This window comes from Aythya marila (assembly GCF_965140915.1).
Source record: "Aythya marila genome assembly, chromosome: 2".
Taxonomy (NCBI): Eukaryota; Metazoa; Chordata; class Aves; order Anseriformes; family Anatidae; genus Aythya; species Aythya marila.
In genome coordinates this window covers 5,088,330-5,112,339 of record NC_139043.1, presented here as the reverse complement: position 1 = coordinate 5,112,339, position 24,010 = coordinate 5,088,330, and positions in this window count along the sequence as shown.

Genomic DNA, 24,010 nt, shown 5'->3' with positions numbered 1-24,010 from the left:
CTAAAATGCAAAACTGTGATTTGTGTTTCCAGCACAGCTGGATCTGAAAAGCGGAGGTCAAAAAAGCCTCCCAAAGCCAGCTCCTGAGCCCACGATCTACATGTAGTCATCTGAAGCTGTGGCTCATGCATCAGGGCTCAGGAGGGTCAGGTTCACATTCACACCCTCTGAGCCAATTCAATACCCAGCAATGCCACTGATGCCAGCTGCTGGTCAGTGCTGTGACATCTGGGAGGCATTGGCGTAGACAGGATCTCTCTCATGCGTATGACATGAAATGACTGTTCAGATCTGTATAGCAAAAGGTCCCAGATTGCTTGCCTTTGTAGCCTTCTTTAGGAACAGCACCCATGGAAGAATTATGAACCAGACTCTGATAAGCTGAACCCGTGGCGTACACCTGGAAGGGGTGTCTTTTAAGACAGAAGTGTCATGGGACACAAGCATGTGGTGCGACCCATTGTACAGTGCTGCCAGAGGCAACAGAAATACATCATAGGGTCGTGTCACGCAAGGAAATCTTGTGTGCAGCCCTCCTGCACGCCTCTCCCTGCAGCACCTCCATTGATGCCCTGGGGCATCAAGCATGACACATCTCCATTCCTTCCTGCCTGGAAATTGTACCAGCAGTGGATCTGGGTGGGGTTTTGTGGGCACCTGGAAGGGGGAGAAGGACCTTCAGGGGGCAGTGGGTCCCAGGAGGCTACGCGTGGGTTAGCACTTGGAGGCCATTTCCTTGGGACAGGGTCTGTGTTCAGTGTGGGAATACTCGCTCCAGGCTACTCCATCTCTTCGGGTTGTGTGCATCAGGTGGAGAAGTCATTCACTTGTCATTCACACCGGGACAACCCTTGGCCATAACCCCATGTCTTCCCATGGGAGAGGACAGACTTCCACCACTGTCTCTACCTCTGCTCCCCATGAACCAGAGTTCTATGTAGGTGCTGTGTGATGATGAGGAAGGAAGGGCCCAGCTCTGTCCCTACAACCTGGCAGCAAAACCCCGCTTACCAGCTCCCCTCTGTGCCAGCCTCCCTCCCGTTCCCAGCTGGGAAGCCAGATGCTCCATGCTCATCTTTGAGCAAAGCTCTTCGCTGTGCCTTCTCCTCTTTGTGTTGGCAGACCTCAGGCTCCTCTGTCCTGTGACTTGGGCTATGGCAATTTGCAGCCACGGCCCCCCCAGCAAGCGCCTCCTTCCTCTGGACGCATTGTCATTAAAAAGTCTGCCTAACTTTTGGCTAATTGGCAGAGGTTACGTGCATGCTTCAGAAAAAGGGTAAATCATTATAACCTCATGCTTCTGTAGTCAATTATAGATTGTTTTCCCAGCTCAGCCGATTTGGCAGGCGACGATGTTGCAGTGAAAAATGAAAGCCTTTAGCCAGCATCCCTGACGTCTCTGCTTGAGAGCAGCTCAAACCAGAACCCTGTATCACAGTCCGCACCCCGGTCTGGGGAGAGATGAGCTTTGGATGCGAGCCTGTCCCAGGACTACTGGGCTAGTCATTTATTCATTTGTTTGTTCCTTTTTGGCCAGATCAGAGATGCTGCTTCTGTATTGCAGCCAGGCTGGTTTGCTCCAGCATCTGGGCTCATCTCATAGATGACCATTGGATCACACAGGAGAGGATGCTCAGGTGGATCCTGCACCCTGCTTTGGTGCTGTCCCATTCTTTGGCCTCTCCAGTTTCAATTCTCCCATGCAAAGGAGAGATTCTCTCCTCCCTGGGCTCCCACATCAGCCTTGGGTGCTCCTGGAGGACAGCATGGTTTAATTTCCAGCTAGAGCAATGCACATGGAGTCACAGGCACTTGCATTTTCTCCTATGGCTTAACCTTCCCCAGACAACACAACCTATGAGTCCTGAGCCAAGGGGGATGTTTGGCTTCACACCCTCAAAGACTCTTGCAATCTCCCATACCTCAAGAACTAATTTAAAATACTACTGCAGTTTCTTGCCTAGATGCTACCGGGGATTACGTAGGGACACAAAACCTGGAGGAGCAACAACGGACCCAGACCAGGGTCTGAGTACTCCTTCAGTCACTGTTACAAAACAGAAGCTGTGCTATTTCTCCTCTCTTTAGAAACTTGAGCAAAACAAGGTACTTGTACAAAGAGCAGGACTCTGGATCGTGCGTCGGGGCATTGCTAGGCAATGTCCAAGTGCTCTGTTTACAAGTCCACCACCTGTCAGAGCAGCGCTAATTGTGCAGCCATACAGGGAATTACAGCAAAAAGCACTTTGGGAGGTTGCTTGAACCAAGCGCAGCCAGACAATACCTTCTCGACCATCTGCCACAGAGTTCAGTGCAGTGCAGCACAGAAACAGGGCTGCCTCCATGGTGAGTTAGGATAAGCCAGGCTTTTTGAGCTCTTTCACTCCATGCCTCCTTTTACAAGCTAGTTCCTGCTTTAACATCACATCACGAGTGCTGTTTGTGGATGTAAACCCCTCATCTTATATTTCTACTCCACAGCCCCATGGGAAAGGGCTGTCTCACATTTTGGGGGCTCCTAGGACACACCACCAAGGCAGCACTGGAACAGCAGCTTGTCCGGATGCTACAAAAGATGCTTCTGGATAGTCTAATCCTTAGATTGCATGTTGAAACCTGAAGAAGGACATAAAATACAGTGGTTCTCAAAGTGTGCTGTACCTGGCGTCTTCCAGGTAAGATGGACAAGCTGGAAAATGGCTCCTAGCCTGTGATCTGTTGGTTCTTTTGCTTATCTCACAAATGAAGAACCTCAGGTTTCTGGTTAGCCCTGAAAACAAAATGATATGTTCTTCATCCTACTTGAGGGTTCAACATTTTCATTGACACAGAAAATCCAAGGGCTTCAGCCTTTTGGCAGCCTGCAAGAGTATCCCAGCCCATGGGATGGGACCAAAACCCAGCCTCTGAAGTTGTTTGTGAGCAGCCATCTGCTCCATAATAAAAGTGAAGAATTAAGTTGTTTGGTTGACTTGGCTTATCCAGAAGAAAATGATAAGACATTTAATATCTTAATATTTCAGGTCTGCCAATATCCATGTAAGGAACAGATTTGTGAGAGCAGGTAGCTCTGCAGCCTTGCTGGGGTGGTGACCACAGGGTGAGAATTAATGCCAGAAAAATCAGGAGGAGAAATAAGATACAATTTTAACAGATCAGGTGATTAACCAGTGGAAGCACTTCCTTATGACCCATGCACAAAGCCTTTAAATCATGTCTGGATGCTTTTCTAGCCAACAGTGTAAATCATCCAGAAGTTATGAGCTTACTTTACAACCTGGTGGCTTCCCAAACTCACTATGCCCACAGACACTTGGATCTTCAGGCACATGGCCGTGACATGGCCGTCTATCAAAAAGGTATTGCTGATCCTAAGTCTTGGCCAAACCTCCTTATTCATCCTCACATTTCATCTCGTTTGAGCTCTGTGTGATTCTGTTTGGATTTGGGTTCCTCTTCTATCCCCAAACTCTTCCCTGTGCTGACAGGAGGAGCTGAACAGCCACTGCTGTCCTCCTCCCCTGCCTGGAGCTCTGTGTGCCAGCTGGGGTGAAATGACCAAATATTTGTGAACAAGCCAAGCCTGGTTTATCATTTATCGACAGAGCTGTTCCTCATACCTCAAGGGACAGCAGAAGTGGGCTCCTACACTGCCAAAGTGGAAATTTCCAGCAAAGTTGACGAGTTTGAGCAGAGCTCTACCTGCCTGCACCACGTGCCTTGCAGAAGCGGTGGCACTGAAGCTGGTGAGCACCACAGGGCACTCTGGTGGTGAGCAGGTAAAGCTGAGCACGAGTGTTTATACTCAGGACTGGACTTGGATAGGGCCCAAGGTATTGGTGATATGAGTGGAGTCACCCAGCCAAGTGTTGGTGTCTCCACTAGTAATGGCCACCCCGGGTGGCCTCAACAAACAGGCTCAGGGTGAGTTTCTTCTCCTCCTAAATCCATCACTCAAATTAAGGCAGGCAAATCTCATCCTAAAAGTGCCCATTTCTCTTCTATGCACTGATCATAAAGGGATCCAGGGGAGAATAGAAGGCTACGGTGGATATCTGGCGTTAGATAAATGGCACCCCACACCTCAGCAGCACTTGGCTCTGGCCTGCGGCAGGATGGGCCTCGTCCTCTCCTCCGGCTCAATTCCACCCTTTTTCTGTGCTTTTCAGGTGCTTTGGAGAGAGCAAAGTGGCTCAGTAAGGCTCTGAGCTGGGTTTCGGATTTTTCCAATAGGATGACATTGCCCTAATAATGTCCTCAGCACAAAGCACAGGGAGACTTTAGGAGCAAGGAACATGAGGTTCTCTTCTCTCATTCAAAGAGGTCTAAATCACAGTGATAGTATTTTTTTAGCCAAACTTTTTTTTTTTTTTTTTTTTTTTTTTAATAAAGAAATTCAGCTATCCAGAAATGCCCTGCAGATTTGTGTCAGATTTTGTTGAATTGCCAAAAAAAAAAAAAAAAAAAAAAAAAGAGCGAGCCTGTAAGAATTATGATCAAAAAAATCTGCGCTTTTCAGCTTGGGATTAGAAAACCAAGAAAAAATAATTAACTTACAAACCCTTTCTTGCTTTTAAGGTTGCTTCAATTTTATCCTTTACACGTGTTTGAAATCCCTTATAGTAAAAAAATAAAAAAAATTGCTTTCTTCCCAGCTGAAATAAATGCTTTCTTCAGCAAGGTTTTTCCTGTTTAATTGATTGATTCACTTCAAATTTTAAAATAATTGCATTTCTGGTCAGCTTAATTCTGAACTTTCAGTGAACTAAGCAAGTCACTGAGCTGCTTTATAAGCTTAATTAGCTAATGAAGTGCTTGTTATCAGTGCCAAAGATTTCTTTGACGCAAATTACTAACACCTAAAAATGTAAATAACCCCCCAAATTCAGTTCTGAGAAAATCACATTGATTAATTTATTTTAAGCACAACTAATGGGTTATATTGCCTGGCCAGTTAGCATTGATTTATTTTAAGCAGTAATTAACCACTGTGTGAGTAAGAAATATATTATCTTTCCCCTGTAAGAATATGTAGTCATAAAGAGGAATCAATACCGATCCAGCTAAACCCCGCTGTACCGATAAATTGCTGCTGTTTGCATTTATTATTTATGCTGTTTCGTAGGTGTCCAAGTACATTATATACAAGCGTGTTTTTAATTAAAAAGTGATAAGATATCCAGTTAATTTGCAGGCGGCAGCAAGGCCCTCCATTGTAGCCTGGCAGGAGTGTGAGGGGGGCTGCTTGCAGGTCTCCAGCCCAGCTGTGTTTGCCTCTCCCATGCAGCATGAACCCAAACTGCTGCATTTTTGCCACCCCAACACCTGCTGCCAGCCTGGCCCGTGCACTGGAACACCCCAAAATGTGCTCTTGGGACAGGTAGGAGGTCTGGACCTGTTGTACTACCTGTGATTGTAATTTTACCGACCTGGGTACCAACACCTCCAGGTGATGCTAAGTGCAACATCTTTACTCACTCCTGCACCTTCTGCACCATATATCCTACAAGAATCTGTATAGTCTAGTGGGCAAGCACCATCTAACCTAAAAATAAATAAATAAATAAATAAATTGTAACCTAGTGGGTAAGCACCATGCAGCCTACAGCAGCCTAGTAGACAAGTTCCATATACCCTAAAAAACACTGTATAACCTAGTGGAAAAGCACCGTGCAGCCTACCAGAAACCATATAAGCTAGTAGGTAAGAACTATACAGCATAAAAGAGCCCCTCCTGATGATCTGAGGTGCCTGACACCACTTTACTCCCTCTTATGTATCTGTGGGTGCTCTGAAGAGTGTGGGCTGGAGCCATCACTGGTGCTGCTCTCTCCTAATGAGATTTCCTGAGCAGCTCCCCCTTGCCTCCAGCACTTTTATTTATTTTCCTTTTTTTTTTTCTTTTCCTTTAAACACAGCGTTTGGCTGGTCTAATCAGATGGTATCAGATGGTTTAAGGTTGTATTTTTTTTTTCAAAGCGCATTATTTATTTATGGTGTTTTCGCTTTTTCGCTGCATATTCCAACAAGGCGAGATTTTGCCGGAGGGTCGAGCTCTGCACAATAGCCTGCGTGGTGTGCCTTGCTGCCAGGCAAACACAATGAGCAGGCAGGCACAAGAGCAAACTCTTGCCACATATTTTCCTCTTCATATTTTACTGCTGTGGGATATGAGCATTCGGGGTGGATTTTTTTTTTTTTTTTTTTTTGTTATTATCTTCTATTCGTAGAGTGATCAGAGACCCGCAACGTTGCTCCATCACACAGCATGCCCTCCGTAACTCACCTTCTGCCCATACCCTTTTGTGGTGTGTTCTCCAAAGCCCCAGCTCCTGGAGCCCAGTGATTATTCAGCAATTTAAGAACTTTTTTTCTTCCTTTCTTAAAAAAAAAAAAACAAAAAAAAAAAAATAAAAAAACAAAACAAGGTTTCTCTTCCTCGTGACTAGTGAGAGCTGCTCGAACGAAACTCATCTGTGAAAACAGCTAACGTACAACGTTTTAAAACCCTGTGGATTTTCCAAATCCAGTCTTATGATTTTTCATGTTGGCTGAGGAGTGGGGAAATCTGCCTCGTGATTTTTGGTTCTCGTTAGCAGTGCTGTCATGGTTGTTACGTGTGGGAATGCGGCTGGTGAAGCTGTGTAGCTCATTTCCCTCCCTCTCCTGAGATGCTGCCTCAGAAAGCTTGGAAATCCCTCCAGATAAAGCTGTTATTTTGAGTGTTTTTACCAGGCTTGAGTCTGGCGGGGAAAATAAGCCATGCTGTGAGGCTGGAAACACCAAGGTCCCTGGCTCAGCTGCAGGTGGGATGCAGGCACCCAAATGGCCACATGACAAATGAGCTAAACAACCAATTCTGCGGCTCTTGTACAAAGCCTTCATGCGGCATCACCTTTCCCAAAGGATTTTTCACTGTGAAGGTGGTGAGGCCCTGTCCCAGGCTGCCCAGAGGAGCTGGGGCTGCCCCATCCCTGGCAGTGCCCAAGGCCAGGCTGGATGGGGCTGGGGGCAGCCTGGGCTGGTGGGAGAGGTCCCTGCCCATGGCAGGGGGTGGGATTAGATGGGCTTTGAGGGCCCTTCCAGCCCTAATAACTGCTTTTCCATGATACCTGAGGCAGAAGGGCTGGTACATCCAGGTGGATTGAGCTATGGATCAGGGCAGACATCTCTGTTAGACTCAAGCCATCGATGATCAAAACTTTGGGGACAGTCAAACTGTACATTTTGCCAATTTGGAAGTACTGAAATACATCTAATTAATGATTTTATGCATTATTATGCCAATATTATGTCAATATCATATGTAATTATAAGTAGTATTTACAGGCTTATGCCATGCTATGTTTGCATTCATAAGTAGAGCAAGGTAATTTTATATTTAACCAGAAATGCAAATGAAAAAAATAAATGGCAGTGATCTAATAGTTGTGAACAGAATATCTAAAAATATGTCCAAAAACTGGAATTGTTGTATGGAGGAAATATCAACGTAATGACATTTCTCTTAAAAATAGCAGAAAAACATCACAGTAGCAGAACGTTTTGCAAGTTAACTTGGGAGGCCTGAAGTGAGACACTCCAGAACTTGGGGTTGTGCCTTGGTTTTCAGAGGAAAGGAGTGAAGAGAGAAGCTGAAGCAGGAGCACTGAGGAACCAGTCTAAAATTTTTGACCCAAACAAAATGTTTTGGAGTTCCTAAAACTGCATCAAAGCACGATACTGGAATGTGTATCATGGGTGAGTTCTGCTAAAATTGCCAAGTCCTTGCAGATGACTTGGATCCAGCAAAATTTCACTGTCCTATGATAAATCTTGTGTTTCCAGACAACATCTATCCCTAGATGGTCCCTTTAGCTGATACCAAACTGCTCTTATCTGTGTGTCCATCCTTGGGCAATCCTGGAAATCCATGAAAGCCCTGGCTTGGTCCCTGAAGAGCAGGGGTGAACTCATGGAATTCCAGTGCCCGAGCCCAGGAACAAGGGACTTCCCCAGAGGAAGACTTCATGGACAAAACAGAGAGGTGGAAAAACTGGGGAAGTAGCTTGGAGGTCAGTGGGACCAATTTACATCATTACATGGCCTTACTTCCAACCCAGCCATCATGAAAGGTAACTACATAGGTTTTTATTTTCTATTTTTCATAAGTAGATCATCTGGTATTGCTGGAAAAAGTGGATAAAGTGGTAGGGGTGCAAGGACATCTTCAGGTTTCCAGGTCTGATACCTTTATTTTTTCCTGTTGTGCCATCTAAGTATTTGAAATATTTAAATATCCAAAACTGAAATAATTAAACTTCAGTTTAAAATAAAATTATTTATGGCAATGCATTCTATTATTGCATAATGAAATGCATTATAAAACAACAAAATGCTTTATTATAAAAATAAAAGAAAAAGAAAAAGAAAAGGAAAAAGAAAAAGAAAAAAGAAAAATATTGCAGGCTAAAGGTAGCCCTGTTTTTCACTCTGCGCTGAAGAGCTTTGAAGATATTGGGGTCCAAACCTAAGCGAGGCCAGCAACAACCTCCTCTGAGGCTGTAGAAAACCAACACTTGAATTCCATGGGAAAAGCCCCCCCCCCCCCCAGAAGGCTTCTGGACTTCATTTACAGAGAGAAACTGAAGCAAGCTGGGAACACTCAGCAGCTCTGAAACCTAAGCAAGGTCATCAGTGAAGATTTTTGGGCAAAGTCATGCACATTGGGCTTCGGAGAAATGAAGAAAAAATGGAAGAAATAAAATCTGGGGAAGGAGCTTTTATCGAAAGCTCTTGTCCTCAAAATGCTGTAGCAATAACAAATGCATTTCCTAGCGCATAAAGGAGAAGAAATAAAGGTTAAAGCAGGGTGGAACTTTATCGTGTATTTTTTTTTTTTTAAACCTTTTTACTTTAATTGCCAGTTGTGATGGCAGGGAAAGAAATATGTAAAAAGCAAGAATAGCTAAAAATAGGTCAGATAAAAGGCAGCATATCCAGCCATAAATTATCCAGAGCCCAATAAAAGCTTAGTGAATGAGACAGTGGAATGTGTGGGGGCATGAAGACATAATGATATTAAATTAGAGCTTGCCTTCAAAACCGGAGAGGGTTGTGAATTACTCTCATTTAAGAGCCGTGCAGTAATCGATAGCGGCTTTTGCCGCTTGTGGACAAAGTCTCGTAAATTCCCTTTTATTCTAGGTGTCTGTGCAAGAGCAGCGTGTGCCGGGGGGGCTTCGAGGAAGGGGAGCAGCGTGGATGGAGAGCGCAGACTCCTCGCGTTAACCTGGCTCTGCTGCTCCCTCCCACCCCCTTTCCCCAGGGGAAGCCGGGCGCTAAATGCTCTATGTGCTAATTGCTGTGCCACTGCACTCAGGAGGTAAAATGCTGTTGAGCTGGGCTCCCTTTGGAGAAATTAAATCCCCTGCCTAAACCGTGTGCGCGACGTCAGGCTGGACAACATTTCCATAATGTGTCACTGGGTCCGAGGCTCTTCTCACCATGTTTATACCACTGTAATCCTAATGGGTTTTCTTTCATACATTCCTAAATATTGTTTTCCTTCGTATATTGGAGGCCTTCTAGTGAGGGTGAAAAGCATCTGAATCGTTCACTTCTGCAGCCACTGTTATCCTGGTGTGCCCTGTCCCTTTGTAGGCTGACACCATTTGTGGGTTGGCACGATCTTCATGCCTAGAAGTTCCTCATAAACCGGCTGGGAAATGCTAGTGTCATGGCTTTTAGTGGTGTGACACTGGTGTGACAGAAATATTTTGGTAGAGAAAGGTCTGCAGACCCTCTAATCTCACAGCCAAGACTTATTATGGGCCACAAAACTCTTCCTAACACCATTCCACGCACTGAAGTCCTATAATAAAAGTCCACAATCACACAGTATGCCACAGCAAGACACACACAGGGGACATCTTCCACATCCCAAGTCTTTGCTGTCATAGGGGCTTCATTAAATGTTCCCCAGAGAGACCTAGAGTGTGAGCCATGCCTTGTACTATGAGAAAAGGTAACAAAAGCCAGCAGTCCCCAGACGGTCCAGGATGGACCAAGCCTCTTGGCTTTCCTGTGATATTTGCATTGCCTCTGGCACGTTAATAATTAACAGGAATCTCCTTCTGCAGCCAGTATCTCAGGAGATGTGTGCATCTTCCTGATGGGCTTTGGAAAACAAACCTTCCCCACAGACAGACGCGGGAGGTGAGCATGGGCTGAGCTTTGCAATGAGGAGGCAAACACCTCCTGCTTTTGGCTGTGACACTGGCCAGAGCAAAGCTGGTGTTATCGGGGTCTTGGGAAGGAAACTACCCTGCCACGGAGCCCCGTGCCCCCTGTCTGGGCAGGGTTTGGGGCCAGCACGCCGGCCGCACAGCCCGAGGTGTGAGAAAGCAGCGGCAGCAGTTATCTGCATTCCTCTCATTCCACCAACAAAGTCTCCCCGTGGTTCATTTCCTCTCGAAAGGTATTAAGGAATATTAAAGGGATAGGAATCTGCTCATTAAAGACACGTCCGGCAGATCCCTCGCTCGCAAAAGGAAAGACTTCAGGGCTTAATTTACCCAATTGTTGATGATTGATTAGCAAGGCCATTTTAAAATGCTTTTGATCCCCCAGTCCCCACAATACAAGCATGGCTGGGGCTGGAGCGTTGGACTATTCCCAAGTAATCTTGGAAGCCGAGGGAGCTTTGAACACATTTTTTATTAATACTCCAATCGATAAGCATGAGGGAGCAGATGAAGAAAAGCATTTTGCCGTAGAGCATCATCCATGCCAGGTTTTTGGCTCGGGCTCGTACAGCTTGCTTGGCTGCACGACTGAGCTGCTGAGCACCTTCCAGAGCTGCACACTAGGTGTGCAACAGGACTTTTGCACATACAAAGGCTGTGGCAGCTGCAGCAGTTGCACCACGTGCTTAAAAACCTGCTGCTACATGGTTGTTTGCTGGTTGGAAATGTGGCTGCAGCTCAGGGCTTTGGGAATGGCACACATGGCAGGGCAGGCTGGGCTACAGCTGCTTTGGAATATGTGGAGACCCTGGGTCAGAATGGGTTTAAATGATTCTTTTTTTTTTTTTTTTTTCTTATCGGTTAGGATTTTATGTCTGTCATGCTGGGAGGGTGAAGAAGCTCAGAAGGAGCAGACCTGCCCAGGGTTAGCCTCCTCGCCAAGAAGAAACATCATCTCTTCAACTCCTTCTTGCACCCAAGGGTGGGGATGGGTCAGAAACCAGCAGTGGCATCCAGCTCACCTCCCCTTGGATGGCTGCTGTGCAAGGGTCTGCTATGCACTTGTTGTCTCACCCTTTTCCATCAATGGACAGAAGAAGGTGCTTTTAAGACTTGATTTATCTGCTTTATTTTAGATGCTAGCTCCGGGATGAACTGTGTGTGGGTCTCCATTGCCCAGATCTGTTTACATAGATATTAATCATTAAAAAGAAAAAGGAAGACCAGGCTGACAAGTTTAGAGGTGGGCAGCTACAAGGGAGATGAACTGAATGAGATGCTTCCTAACACAGGCATGTGAAGAGTTTCCTATAACTGGACACCAGCAAGCCCTATTTCGGAGACCAGAGGCTTTAGCTCTTCTCAACAGAGATTCCCATGAATAATACTAATAGCAATCCCCACACTTTCCTGGGTATAGTCATCTCTTCTACATTTTGAGAAATAACCACCCCATGGCTGCAATGCAGCAACCGAATTAAACTCCTGAATTTAGGTCTGTGCATGGGGGTATCTCCACGTGAGCCAGGTGGGGATGACTTGATAGTTCTTGGTGGTTAGGTTGTGATGCAGACGACCAGCTAATGAAGTGCAATTCAGTTGCCTAACGTAAAAGACTATGGCATTTTTGATGCCATAAGATGCCCCAGTTGGCCTCTTGCTACAGCTCCAGAGACACGGAGGTCTCCTGTAAGCCTGATGCCACCTGGATCTGGTGCCTGCCAGGTGTGTGGCTGCTCCTCTCAGCCCGATGGTTATTTGTGCTTTCCTCTTAGCCTGTCCACTAACATCCCCCTCTGGGGTGACACATTGAATGAATGGCAAGGGAAAAAACAAAACAAAACAAAACAAAACATAGAAGCTGCAATGTCTGATGTCTGGCAGGGATGTGGTGGCCTTAAGGAAAATTTCACACAATCGTGATGGACCAGAATTAGCTGTTATGCTGGTTTTTGCAGCTTAGCAAAGATTAGTGGAAGACGTTAGCACTCCCTTGACTTTTAGTGCTAACATAGTTTTAAAGACACAGTGCCTAAGAGCAGAACCTCTGGACATCAATGCAGAGCAAGGACAACTCAAATATCTGGCAAGATCAGTTGTACATTTTTGCTGTGTGAAGGAGCCAGGTACTTCATGAAGCATTTTGTGTAACTTTAAGTGGAAGACTGGAGTCCTTTGTTCCCAGTCAATCGGTTTTACAACAAGCTGGAGGAATCCCTCCCAGTCTCTCTGAAGACTTGCTTGGAATTACTGCATGGTAAAGCATCGGTATGGATATATCAAGGCAGTCTTCTCTTGTATCTACAGTGACTGAAGTCAGAGCACAATAGTCTGAATATGAGAACAAAAGGAGAAGCAGACAAAATGCATCACTGAAAATACTTGGAAAGTTCTTTTAACTCAGGAAGAAAATGCAGTCAAGCAGAATAGGTAAAGGTCAGCACATTGGGGTCAGTTTTCCTTCCCTAGTGGGGAAGTGGGATTCCTTCCGCATGTCCCTAGTGGATGTGGTATTTTAGGTATCATTGACCAGAGAGAAAGGAAACCACACCTCCCAGCTGTCACTGGTAGAGCCACGAGGTTCACTGCTGTTCTTCTACTTCTCTGGAGTCAGGTATTTACCAGACCTTTTTGATTTTTCTTCTTCTTTTTAAGTATATTTCAAGTTCCTCTGATAATGAAGAGAAGGGGAACACTGAGGACTTAGAAGCATCCATTTTATCAATGCAAACACCCAGCTTTCATGGAGGTTGGTGGGATTTAAATCATTAATTTACATGGTAGAATTGGTTATTCTGGTCCACCACTGCCCAAATCCATGGCCTGGCCCCCACCATTCAGCAGCACTACAGAGATGGCTGATTTAAGGGGAACAAAAGGCCAGCTATGGGAAAATGGGTGAGGGCAGCCCTGAACAAGACAGAGTCAATCCACCTGTCTCCATGTCTGGGACATCCTCTCCCCTCCCTCACAGAGAGATGTGAGGGCAAACACTTCACGTACTGTCAGGCTCAGAGATAGACTCAGTAGCTTGACTACTGACAGGCTGCCCACCCTCTTCAACCTCTGTTTTTGTGTGGTTTCTCACTAAAACATTGCTTTATCCTCCCTTCAGCTTGGAAAGCTGATTCCAGCCCTCCTTCATGTGAAGCTCAGCTCTCAGTCTCAGCTGGATATCCTGACAGCTCCTGTTAGTGGTTAAGAAAGAAGTCATGCTGCAACATCTCTCCATGGCACAAACCCATCTGATGCACGGATACATCTGCCAGCTGGCCAGCAGGACAAGGATGGCTAGTAAAAACTTCCAGCCTGCTATTTGACATCAGGGTGCTGTCTGTAAGCTATATCCCTTCTGGGACAGGTTCCGACCTGGCAGAGTTGAGATCACCCTACACATCACACACTGGGTGCATCCCAGGGGTGTCAGTTCACAGACAGTGTCAAAGTACAGGAAACCTTGGCTACTTTTTCTTCCCCTTAAAACAGAATTCAGGGAGTTGTAAAGATGACTGATGCTCAAGAAGTGTTATCCTCTGCTGGGTGTGAATTTGTAGGAAGAGAGTTCTCCTGACTCAAGGAACTGTCTCTTTGGACAAAAGGAGGGTACAGGCAAGACCTTGTACTTTGTACCCCTGGACTTTGGATCTCCAGAGTTTGAATCTGCCAAGGATCTTCCCAGGGTTGCTCCTCTCAAGCTGAAATCCTGCTCTGGCTGTGACCTTGGCGAGTGGCTGGGGCTGTGCATGCTTCAGCTCCCTCCCTGCAGCAAGAGGGCTGCCAGTGCTCGTCTGGGCCACCGAAGCCCTCCAAGTGCTTGCAAATTGCTCAGACACCGTGTATGCTCTAAACAGACCGAGCTGGGGATTATATAAACCAGCTATGCACATAAATTGAGAGATTTAGGAGGGGAAGAAGGAAGGTTTTGTCTGTGTATTTTTTATTACAGGATATAAACAGGCAAATAAATCATTTTCTATGTGGTCCATGCTTTAAGCCCAAATTCTTTCCCACTGTGTCTTTCAGAGTCTTATTCAAAGTCAGAGACAGGCAAGGGAGCAGATATGCATTTATTTTATTGCTCTACAATGAACAAACAAACTCAAATTAGTTTGAGGGGAAGAATGTAGCCATTCTCATCACTTGGGTCCTACAGTCTCTCTGTGTTTCTCGGCCTAGGGTTCATTTCACCAGCTTTTAAATGCCCAAAGAATGGATTCTCCAAAGGGACTGATCACAGCAGGCTGCCTTTATGGGGAGGATGGGTCATTTCTACAGCAGAGCCATCTGATCTTGTCTGAACTGCTTTAGACAGTGAGGCTAACTGGGAGAAGTGCTGCATCAGGGAGATGTGCTGGCAGCCCGTTCAGACTCGTGGGCTCAGCCCTCGAGGCTCAGATGAGAGGCTGAGCTCCTGGTTCCTACCAGATGGCTCCAGAATAACAGAATTGGGCCCCTGGGAGCTGCAAATTGAAGGGTAGCAAGGTGTCCTTCAGCACACCTAGGTGGTGCTTATTTGGTGCAAAAAGTCAAGGAGAAAAAGCAAGAACTTCAAAAGCTGGTGGGAATGGGTACACAACCTGAAAACACATGGCTGTGTAGATGTTGTTGCCTCCTCCTGGGACTAAATGTGGGATTCAGTCAGTTAAATGCTGTGGTCTCCATCTAAGTCATTCTGAGATCCCATTACAGTCAGCAGCTCATCACCATTACAAGCTGGCGTTGCATCATTTCAGCTCCAAACCAGCTGTGAGACCTGATCCTACACAAGAACCAGCTGATTTCCCACCCTGAACCAACTCAAGAAGGAAGTTGGACATGTGTCCATAAAGCTGCTAATGAGCAGTTTGGCTCAGCCTTGATGTTGGTGTAAAATTGTCAGTCACCTCCACAGGACATCTCAGCAGTCCGGGAGCATCAATATTCATGAAAGTGAAACTTTTCTTATGATTACTAAGGAAAACAAACCCCCTTTCCTCCCACCCTTGGATTACCACCTCGACTGGAAAATTTTCTGCTCTAGAAAGGACACAAACTGAAAGCCACAAAGCAGGTATGAGTTTCTTCTTGGAAATCCAAGCTCATCAGGAACAAACTTCTGGGCCCAGAGACAACTACTGTGCTGAAAGGAAACCTCAGTGAAATACAGGGAAGGGAAAACTTCAGTGAAATATAGAGAAGGGAAAAGCCTCGTTCACGTTTCAGTAGGTCCCAAGGTGCACTAAATGACCATATTATTGAATGCAAATATGTACTCTGGATAAGCTGAATGTTTGGTTAATCAGTTACAGGACAATGTTGCTTGCCATTGCCTTTGCAACAGACTTCAGAAAGAATTTTTTTCCTGTCTTTTATTTTTGTATTTATTTATTTATTTTTTTTTTTAAGGAAAAGCACATGCCATCTATGGCGCATGGCCAGACCTATTTTGTACAGACCCTCACCTTCATCAGGTCCTTCGAGGAGAGGAGACCACAGCCTGGTAGGGTAGTGGACTAATGGAGCAGCTAACAAGATCAGAAATATGTGCAGAAATATGGCCTCTGAGTGACTCTGCTCTTGTTTTGTGGGATCTGCACAAAACTGGTGCCTGGGATGACCTGGGATGAAGCGCAGGAGCTGGAGTCACTTCTCCTGGTAGATTTCCTCACAGGTCACCTTGATGGCATCTGATGTCCAAGCCTGTAACTTTGACTTCAGAGGGAGTGATTCCATTTTTGTCCATGTTAACCAGAACCAGCTCTCAACACATCACCTCTAAAGTGGCTAGGAATTAATACACAGAAGAAGACCAAACTGCCCAGTGCATTAAAAGGAGATAATGTAAAAGATTTTAAATATGCTTTCATATGCTAGTACTCAAAGGCAGGGCTGCTGGGAGATTGTCACGGAGGCAAAGGGAAACCCTGAAAAATCTCAGTCAGTTGTGTAGCTTTGCTGGCTTTGTCTTCTGGATCTCATCAGCAGATCTGGTGTCTCCTTGTGACCTGCCCGTAGTTGGCATGCCTGTGGTGGCGTGTTGGGCCAGGCCCATCTCAGAGAAATCCTGCTGCTTATCCTCCTTTTCTGTAATCTATCAATATATTAGCCTCCTTGAGGAGAAATCAATCCCTTAATTAAGCAACTGGGCTGAAGATATCAGGGCTACCCAGAGTCGCTGGGTATGCAGCAGTGCTCTGGGGTTTAGGAGGAGCCCTTGGTACGCAGCGGTCGGAACAAAGGATTGACAGCAGAGCTAGTAACACACCATAAATGTCCCCCTTGGAGCTTTGAATTAAACACCCACTCAGCTGAAACGTTTGAATGATGAATATCATCATCTGGGGGGAGGGCGGAGGGAAATCTAGGCGGCTTTATTTTTTTTCCAGCGTTACAGAAAGTATTTCCTTCCTCCTGCAGATGTGCAGCTCGGTGCTGGAAACAGTTCCCCGTCAAGTTCAAGCAGCTGTACTCACGTGTCACTAGGCAATGAAACCCCAGGCCCAAGCTGTCAGCTCCACTATTGAAATTAATGGGCCAGACTGTTTACGTTAGTGGAAATCGTCCCATTTAAATATATATATGTTATGCTGAATACATAACGCAACCGTATACTGGCAGCGTGGAGAGAAGGGGAATAGGTCTGGAGAAGGGAAGGTGGAGAGGAAAATGACAGGGTGTAAAAAGAGAAAATCCGGGAGAAGGAGAAAACGTCCTCAGGGGAAAGATATTAATTTGATGAAAGAAGTGTAAGGAAAGCCAAGAACTGATCAGATAGCACTGGAATGAGAGAGATAAAGAGGAAGGTAGCTATGTAGGGATGGATAGCAGGACGGATAGATATATAAGCTCTGTGCAAGAATAAATTCAGAGTGGGATCTTATCAGCATCCCAAACACTGGGGGTCACTGGGATCAAGTATCTCCAAGGGTCACCAAACTTTTCAGTGGTAACAGCAAACTTCAAACCACAGAAAAAACACAGTCTTGGAAAAGAATATAATTTTTTGTTGTTGTTTTTGTGTTTGTTTTTTTATTTTTATTTATTTATTTATTTTTTTGGTTTGTTTTCTCTTCCTTAGTTAGTATTCAGGGAAGGCAGCATTTTCCTGTAGCATTTACAGAGAGTAAATAATCAGGAACACGCTGCTGGAAGAGCTGGGAAGGGGCCAGAGAACATGGGTGTGAGGCAGGGGACTGGCCAGATGCTGGCAAGTGTTCCCATATGCAGGGGAGAGTGATGGGGTCTTCTTAATCTGAGCTGGAGGAGAGGAAGGAGTGGTGGTTTGCTGCCTGTGTACACAGGAATCCTGTCTTGGGACAAGGTGATAGCCACATCCCCTCCTAGCAATTTGCTGTGATGCTCCAGGTGTGAGCAGCCAGGATGGGAATTGCTTGCCTCCACCAAAGGATCCCTGTTCATTTCTCCTTGAACGTGTCCAGCTTGTGTGGGCTATCTGTAGAGGAATCCCACCCCAAGGAGCTCTAAAAACCTTTTATCATGGCTTTTGGGGACCTCCAAAGCGACTCCAGACTTGGGGACAGTTCCAGGCTTGGCAGATACTGGTTACACCACCAGGAGTGTACCTGGAGGCTTATCCCTGACTGGTCCATAAACCAGAGCCAGGAACCATTTTTCCAATGTTGATAAAAATCTTCATTTGACAAAAAGAAATGGGGAGAGGGGCAGAGACTTTACCGTGAGATCAGAAGCACCAGCTTTCTAAAGTGAGGTTAAAACCGTAGATAAGCCAGAATTTGGTAATGACCATTTTTAAGGGAAATGACTTCCACACCAAGAAAAAAGAGTGATGAATTCAACACCCTGTTTCATGCTTTTTCTTTCTTTGCAATCAGAAACATGCATTTTCTAATCTGAAAAAGAACACGCCTTTTGTGTGTGTGTGTGTGTGTGTGTGTGTGTATAAAAAGTAGCATTTTTGAGCAAACCTTTTTCCCTGTTTCTGCAGCGAAAACCCTGGTGGGGCAAGGAGCTGAGGGAAGGGCTGGGAGATGTTGGGCTTCCCCGCCTTGCTGTATGGGAGCAAGCAGAAATGATTAAGAAGTTAAACAAGACTGTAAAGAAAGCATCAGCCTCAGCAGCATGTGCAAGCTCACGACTCCGGGTGCGTGTAACCATGTCTGTGTTTTGGAGGAGCATCACAGTGACTGTCTCTGCACTGGGGTGCTGCGAGCTGCAGAGGGAGGGTGTGATGTGAACAGATCCCAGTATTCAACTGTCAAGTATTAATGGGGCCTGGCGTGCCACAGCTGGGAAACGTGGAAGCAAAATAATTCTGTTTTGCAGAAGGACCTCGCCGAGGATGACTCCGCCAGCACAAGCCACCAATCCATCCCCTCCCAGAATCCCACATGAGAAGGTGGGATAATTACTGTAATTTTAATGTGCTCCAAGATGATTTAAATACGCTTGGTAAACTAAAAATATCCTGCTTTTCCGTGAAGGCTCTGACTTTCTGAGGTAATGCTGCCCCAGAGCTGCTGATGGTTCGTGTGCCAGCCCCTTCTATTGCCCCTCAGGGCTCCATAAACCACATCACAACTCTCCCCGCTTTGCCCAGTGGAAAATCCTGCATTTTGCACACCTCTCCTTTGGAAAAAAAAAAAAAAAAAAAAGAAACAAAATCCGAAAAAACAGCCATAAAAAAATCCCCAAACATAACTATTTCTCTTGCAGTCTGGAGATCAGACAGGGAACTACATATCCCATGGCTATGCTGGAGCCCCAGAAGGGACAGAGGAAGGAGAGGAGGCTGCTAGCAGACAGGGTGGGGAGCAGGGAGCGGGGGCCAGATGAACACTTCAGCATGCTTGCAAGTGTCAGTGAAGTGAACAGCGTGTTTCTAACATGGTCCTGAGCGTTGAAAAATAATGCTTAAATTGCCTCCAGAGCAGACGTGAAATCTGAAGATTTGGAAATATCTCCTGTGATTGATGGAGTGACTGATTGATTTGATTATATATATGTTACGTGTGTGTGTTAGGGCTTGATTTGGCTGTCTAAACACAGCCTCCTAGAGCCAAGCTGGATGTTATAAGCTGTCCGACCCCAGACTCCAGCTCTTGCTTCTGAGGAGCCCTTGTCCTCCCTCGGCGCTGTGTCACTGTGTCAGCACCGTGGGATGTCTCAGATGGACACGAGCATCTCGGGTGGCACCAGGCTCCTGTGCGTAGGCAACTGCATCCCACCCTCTGACTCATTAAGGCTCGCCGAGATCGTGTTTGCAAGGTTTCCTCTGCAAGCACTCGGACCAGAACTGTACCTTAAAAATAAATAACATCTGAAGCCAAGATTCTTGGATAGTCAATTAATTTTGTGGGGGCTGGTTTGGAAATATTCTGAAACCCGATCCTCGCTGTAAAGTTGGGAATCTTGGCAGCTGTGTCAAGAGGCAAACTGTGTATATTTTGCCTGGAATTGTTTCTACTATACGAGCAGGAAATAACAATAAAAAAGAGCCTCTTCTCCTTTCATTTATTTTCAGAGGTCTTCATGGGTCTCTTGTTTGCCCTCCCCTCCTCGTGCTGGAAAACAGGAAACCTAAGAAGAGGTTAGGTCTTGCATTTGCACAACAGCAAAGTTCTTAGACAGCCTCTCGGGATTGCAGACGTTAATCCATGGGGTTTCAGTAACACAGAAGTTCACTGGATAACTCATTTAATGAAGCGAGGTGAAACCTGCTTCTTCCCTGGGTTAGGATCTGGGTTGGGTTTTGACCAGTACTGGGGAGATTTATGGTCTGGAAAGTTCTTCGGTCTTGAGCAAAGGATGGGGGGCAAATGGGTCAGTCTGAACCACCAGACTCCTGCATTCATTTGTAGGGTCTTCTGAATCAAACCTGCATGTCAAGCTCACGCAAAAGGAAACAAAGGATTGCACAAACTCCAGCTGATATGAAACCGATGACCTTTATTTTGCTTCTTGGTTGACCACTGTGAAATTATTATTGCAGAGATAAGCATCATCATTTTTGTTTTGTGTCTGGCTTTTTTCCTAGATCCTGTTTAACAGTGTTTCTTGGCAGTTTCTTAGTAGATACTTTTAAGCTCTGGCTCCGTTCCTGGAGTACTGGCAATTAACCGTATTAACATTCATCCTAAAAAATAGCAAGGAGTGGGTATCCAGCCTCCCCAGTTGAAGACCCTTGAATATATAGAGAGCCCAGAGCAGAGAAGAGCTCTGAGCCAAACCACACGAATGGCAGAAGGACTACCTGGTCTCCTGATGTCCTCTCCATTGTACCTAGGACCTTCTCACCTTGTTTTCTTCACCCTGGTAAATTCATGCCCAGCATTTCCAGACTTCACAACCCCTGGCTCATTTCTGCAGGAACTGTGTTGAGAGGAAGCATTTGTCTTTAAACATGTGCTACGATTTAGGCAGTTCTGGTCCTTGATGGAGAGACCTGCTCTTACCATGTTGTCCAGGGTGCTGCAGTGTCCACGTGCCTGTTGAGCCGGGAAGGAAAATCTGACAAATATCCCTTCTTCTCCCTCTCCTTGAGCTCTGACAGCTTGAAGTGGCTGGAAATGTAATTTTGAGCTTCCTTGCCTGAGCCTTTCTTGGCCTCTCTAAAATGCGGAGGAAACACATTGTTATCCCCAGACACCGGTGGCTGTCCCCAAAGGAGCACAGACCCCTATGGGAGGAACATTTTCATCCCTGCTTCTCTCCTCAATTCTCCATCAGTGAGGAGAACTAGTAAAAACTGTTGTAGGTGACTACTTCGCTGTCAGGTGAGCACAGGCAGAGGTGAGGGCTGTACACCTGTTCATGTTGGGTTGGTGAAGTGATACCAAATGAAGATTTTCCTCCAGTTTCTTCTAGGGGACTTCCCTGTACTGTAGAGGTGCTCTTCTCCACAGGACTTCTCACCCAGGGGTGCCATGGTGACTCTTGCTCCGCTGAAACACTGAGCTCAAATTTTCCCTCTCAGAAATTTTGGACAGGACTGAGCAGGGACAAATCCCAGGCCAGGCCAGGACACAACAAAACAATGACTGTAAGCTGTGACCCCAAAGGGAACTCATGGGCTGAACCACTACAGGAGGAGGACTTGGGTCCGTGGAGAATAAAGCTGTCGAAGGGCAGGGATCTGCAGCAGATCCCCATTTCATTTTTCCCATATTTGCCCATATTATTCACAGATAATCATTTCCCATATTACTCACAGATAGTCAACAAAGGGAAGAAGCATCCTGGGTGGTGGCTTCCCTCCAGGAGCCTTACAAGAGCCAGAACTGGCATTTGGGTAAAGCAAATATTTTGATTTTGGGTCCATGGTAGCCAGGGCATAACTAAGCTGAATTTCAAGGTAATTTACTGGCCCGTCCTTAAAAATAAACTTGTAAAATATGGAGCAAGGACACTGGGTATGGTATGGCTCAAGGGGGAAGAAAAGTCCTGCTCCTTCCTCCTAAATCACCCCACAAAACTATGGGTCCCTGTAGTTTTCCAGCCTTCCAGCCTGGACACTCTCCATGTTGTAGAAGGGATACAGTTCAGGGTAAATCTGCAGGGATCAGTGATAGAAATGAGGGGTGGATTTGGGGTCTCTAAATAGGATTGTGCAAATATCGATGAGCTGAGTGATTGCAAAGGAAAAGAAACGATTGCAGCCACCCTGTTCTGGGGAACGAGGTGGGTTTCCAGGCCTGGAGATGTCTTTATCTCTTTCTGTGACAGGTGCTGATGACTGCTGTCCAATGATTTATTTAAAATAAATTATTTGGTCTTGAAAGCTTGGCCTTTTTTGTCCTCAGTCCTTTAAAATCAACAGGAAGGCTACGGCAATACCTCACAAGAGCCAGTCCTTGAGGTGACGCCTTCCACCAGACATTTTGAGGTTTTAATCATTTTTGGTGTTCCTCATAATTTCAGTTAATAAATCCAGGGTGGTTACAGTGATGATTCATGCAGGATACATCCTGTTTCTTCTCTCCCACATCTCTCTGGCAAAAAGCTGCTATGGATTAGGAACTTTGCCCTTCATTTTTGGAAATTGCTTTCCCACTACAGACTTCAAATGAGAAGTGCTGTGGTATTTCACTCTGTGCTGTTTCAGAGTGCTGGCTTCTTTGATGCAGTCATCATCTATATGGAAAAGAGGTGTGCACACGAATCAATGGTATAGTTCAGCTGCATCTGCATTAGAAAGGCATAAAAATGAGTGAAATGCAGTAGCTGAAATGTGCTCTCCTAGGATGCTGTGCCAAGTCGGCACTTCAGATGTACGCCAAGACACTTTTCAGACAGGGACTGCAGAACAAACAGGGTCCTACACTTTCACACCACAGTTTCTACAACTCCACTTACACCTCTGGTGACTGGAGTGTGTCAAGGTTTGGGTGAGTTCCCTGAACGTTGTATGATACGCCTTACATCTGCTGTTAAAAAATAGAATGGTTGGTTTTCTACATCTGTATTCTTTATTTTTTATGCCCAATTCTAGAAAATGCAGATGTTTTCCAGCCTAGACCCTGGAGGAAGATTACTCTTGACCATAAAATAGGCATCAGAACAATCTGTCCCCAATCATCTTAATACTAAACAGTTGATTCGTGTGACTTTAGGCTGCCTTAGGGGGTCCTTTGCAGGAGAGGGACCTGATTTCTGCTCTGGGTTTGTCCGCTGACTCTTCCATCTTGCCAGCTGGGATAGCAGAGCCACCCAACCCAACACCTCTCCACTGTTCTGTTTGATAAATTCATAAACAATACAGAAAAGAAGATCCCAAATCCTCAAAGGAACAGGCAATGTTAGCTGGGAGGTATTTTTCCTTGTCTTTAGTAACTCCGGGAAAAAGAAAACATCCTTACTTTCACCTAGCTGAATCCCATACCTCTGATGCCAAAAGCCTACATATGAACACAGCCTATGTCTCACCAACAGAGGGGACCACAAGAACCAAAGCAGGCACTGGTGGTGGACTCCTGACACTGGGATGCTCTTCACTCTTTCCTTGTAAGAGAGGAGAGAGCAGCAGGAACTGTTGGAACAAGATTCACTTCGAGCTAAAATTGATGTTTAATTTAGGTCAGAGGAATCCCCCTTGGACTCTGCCATTTTCTCACCTCCGGCTGTAAAAGGAGCCTGGGGTGTAGCTGCGGATATTTACTGTGAAAAGATTAGGTGGGATGAATCTCACCCCTTTCTTGCAGAGATCTGAATACTTCCTTTAACTCTCTTTATGGACTGTATAAAGACCAAAAAGCATTCCATTAGGCTTAATCACTACTGTCTCCATCTCCTACTCAACCAAGAAATACTGGAGACAGCAAAGTCTTGATTTGGCATATCACTCTCCAAACCAGGCTTTAATGGCTGAGCTTCTCCTGGGGCTTTCAGGTTATGAGTCAATGGGAACATCCTCACTCCAGTTTTCGAAGCATGTATGTCTGTTCATTGCCAAAAGCACAAAAGACAGTAGGTAGAAGATGAAATGAACAGCCAGCTCTATTCAGTATTAACAGTTCTGCAACTGTGGGGGCATGTTCAAGCAAGTTTATCTCCCCCCAGAACTGGCAGGCTGAGTGAAAGTAGTTGGTTGAAGAGTGACCCCAGGGAGGATGAGATACCTCCTGCATAATTACCTCCCATCAGGGTTTGGCTCTGCTGTCGCAGATGCTAATCTTTCACACCCACTGCCAAGTGGCCACATAACAGCCCTTGTGGTGAAATTTGTGAATAGAAGGTAAAGGAATGCAGTGTTCTTCTTGTTTTGCATGGTTTGGGATCAAATGCACCAAACGCCGGTAGCAGGCATTGCATCATGCAGAACTGTGCCT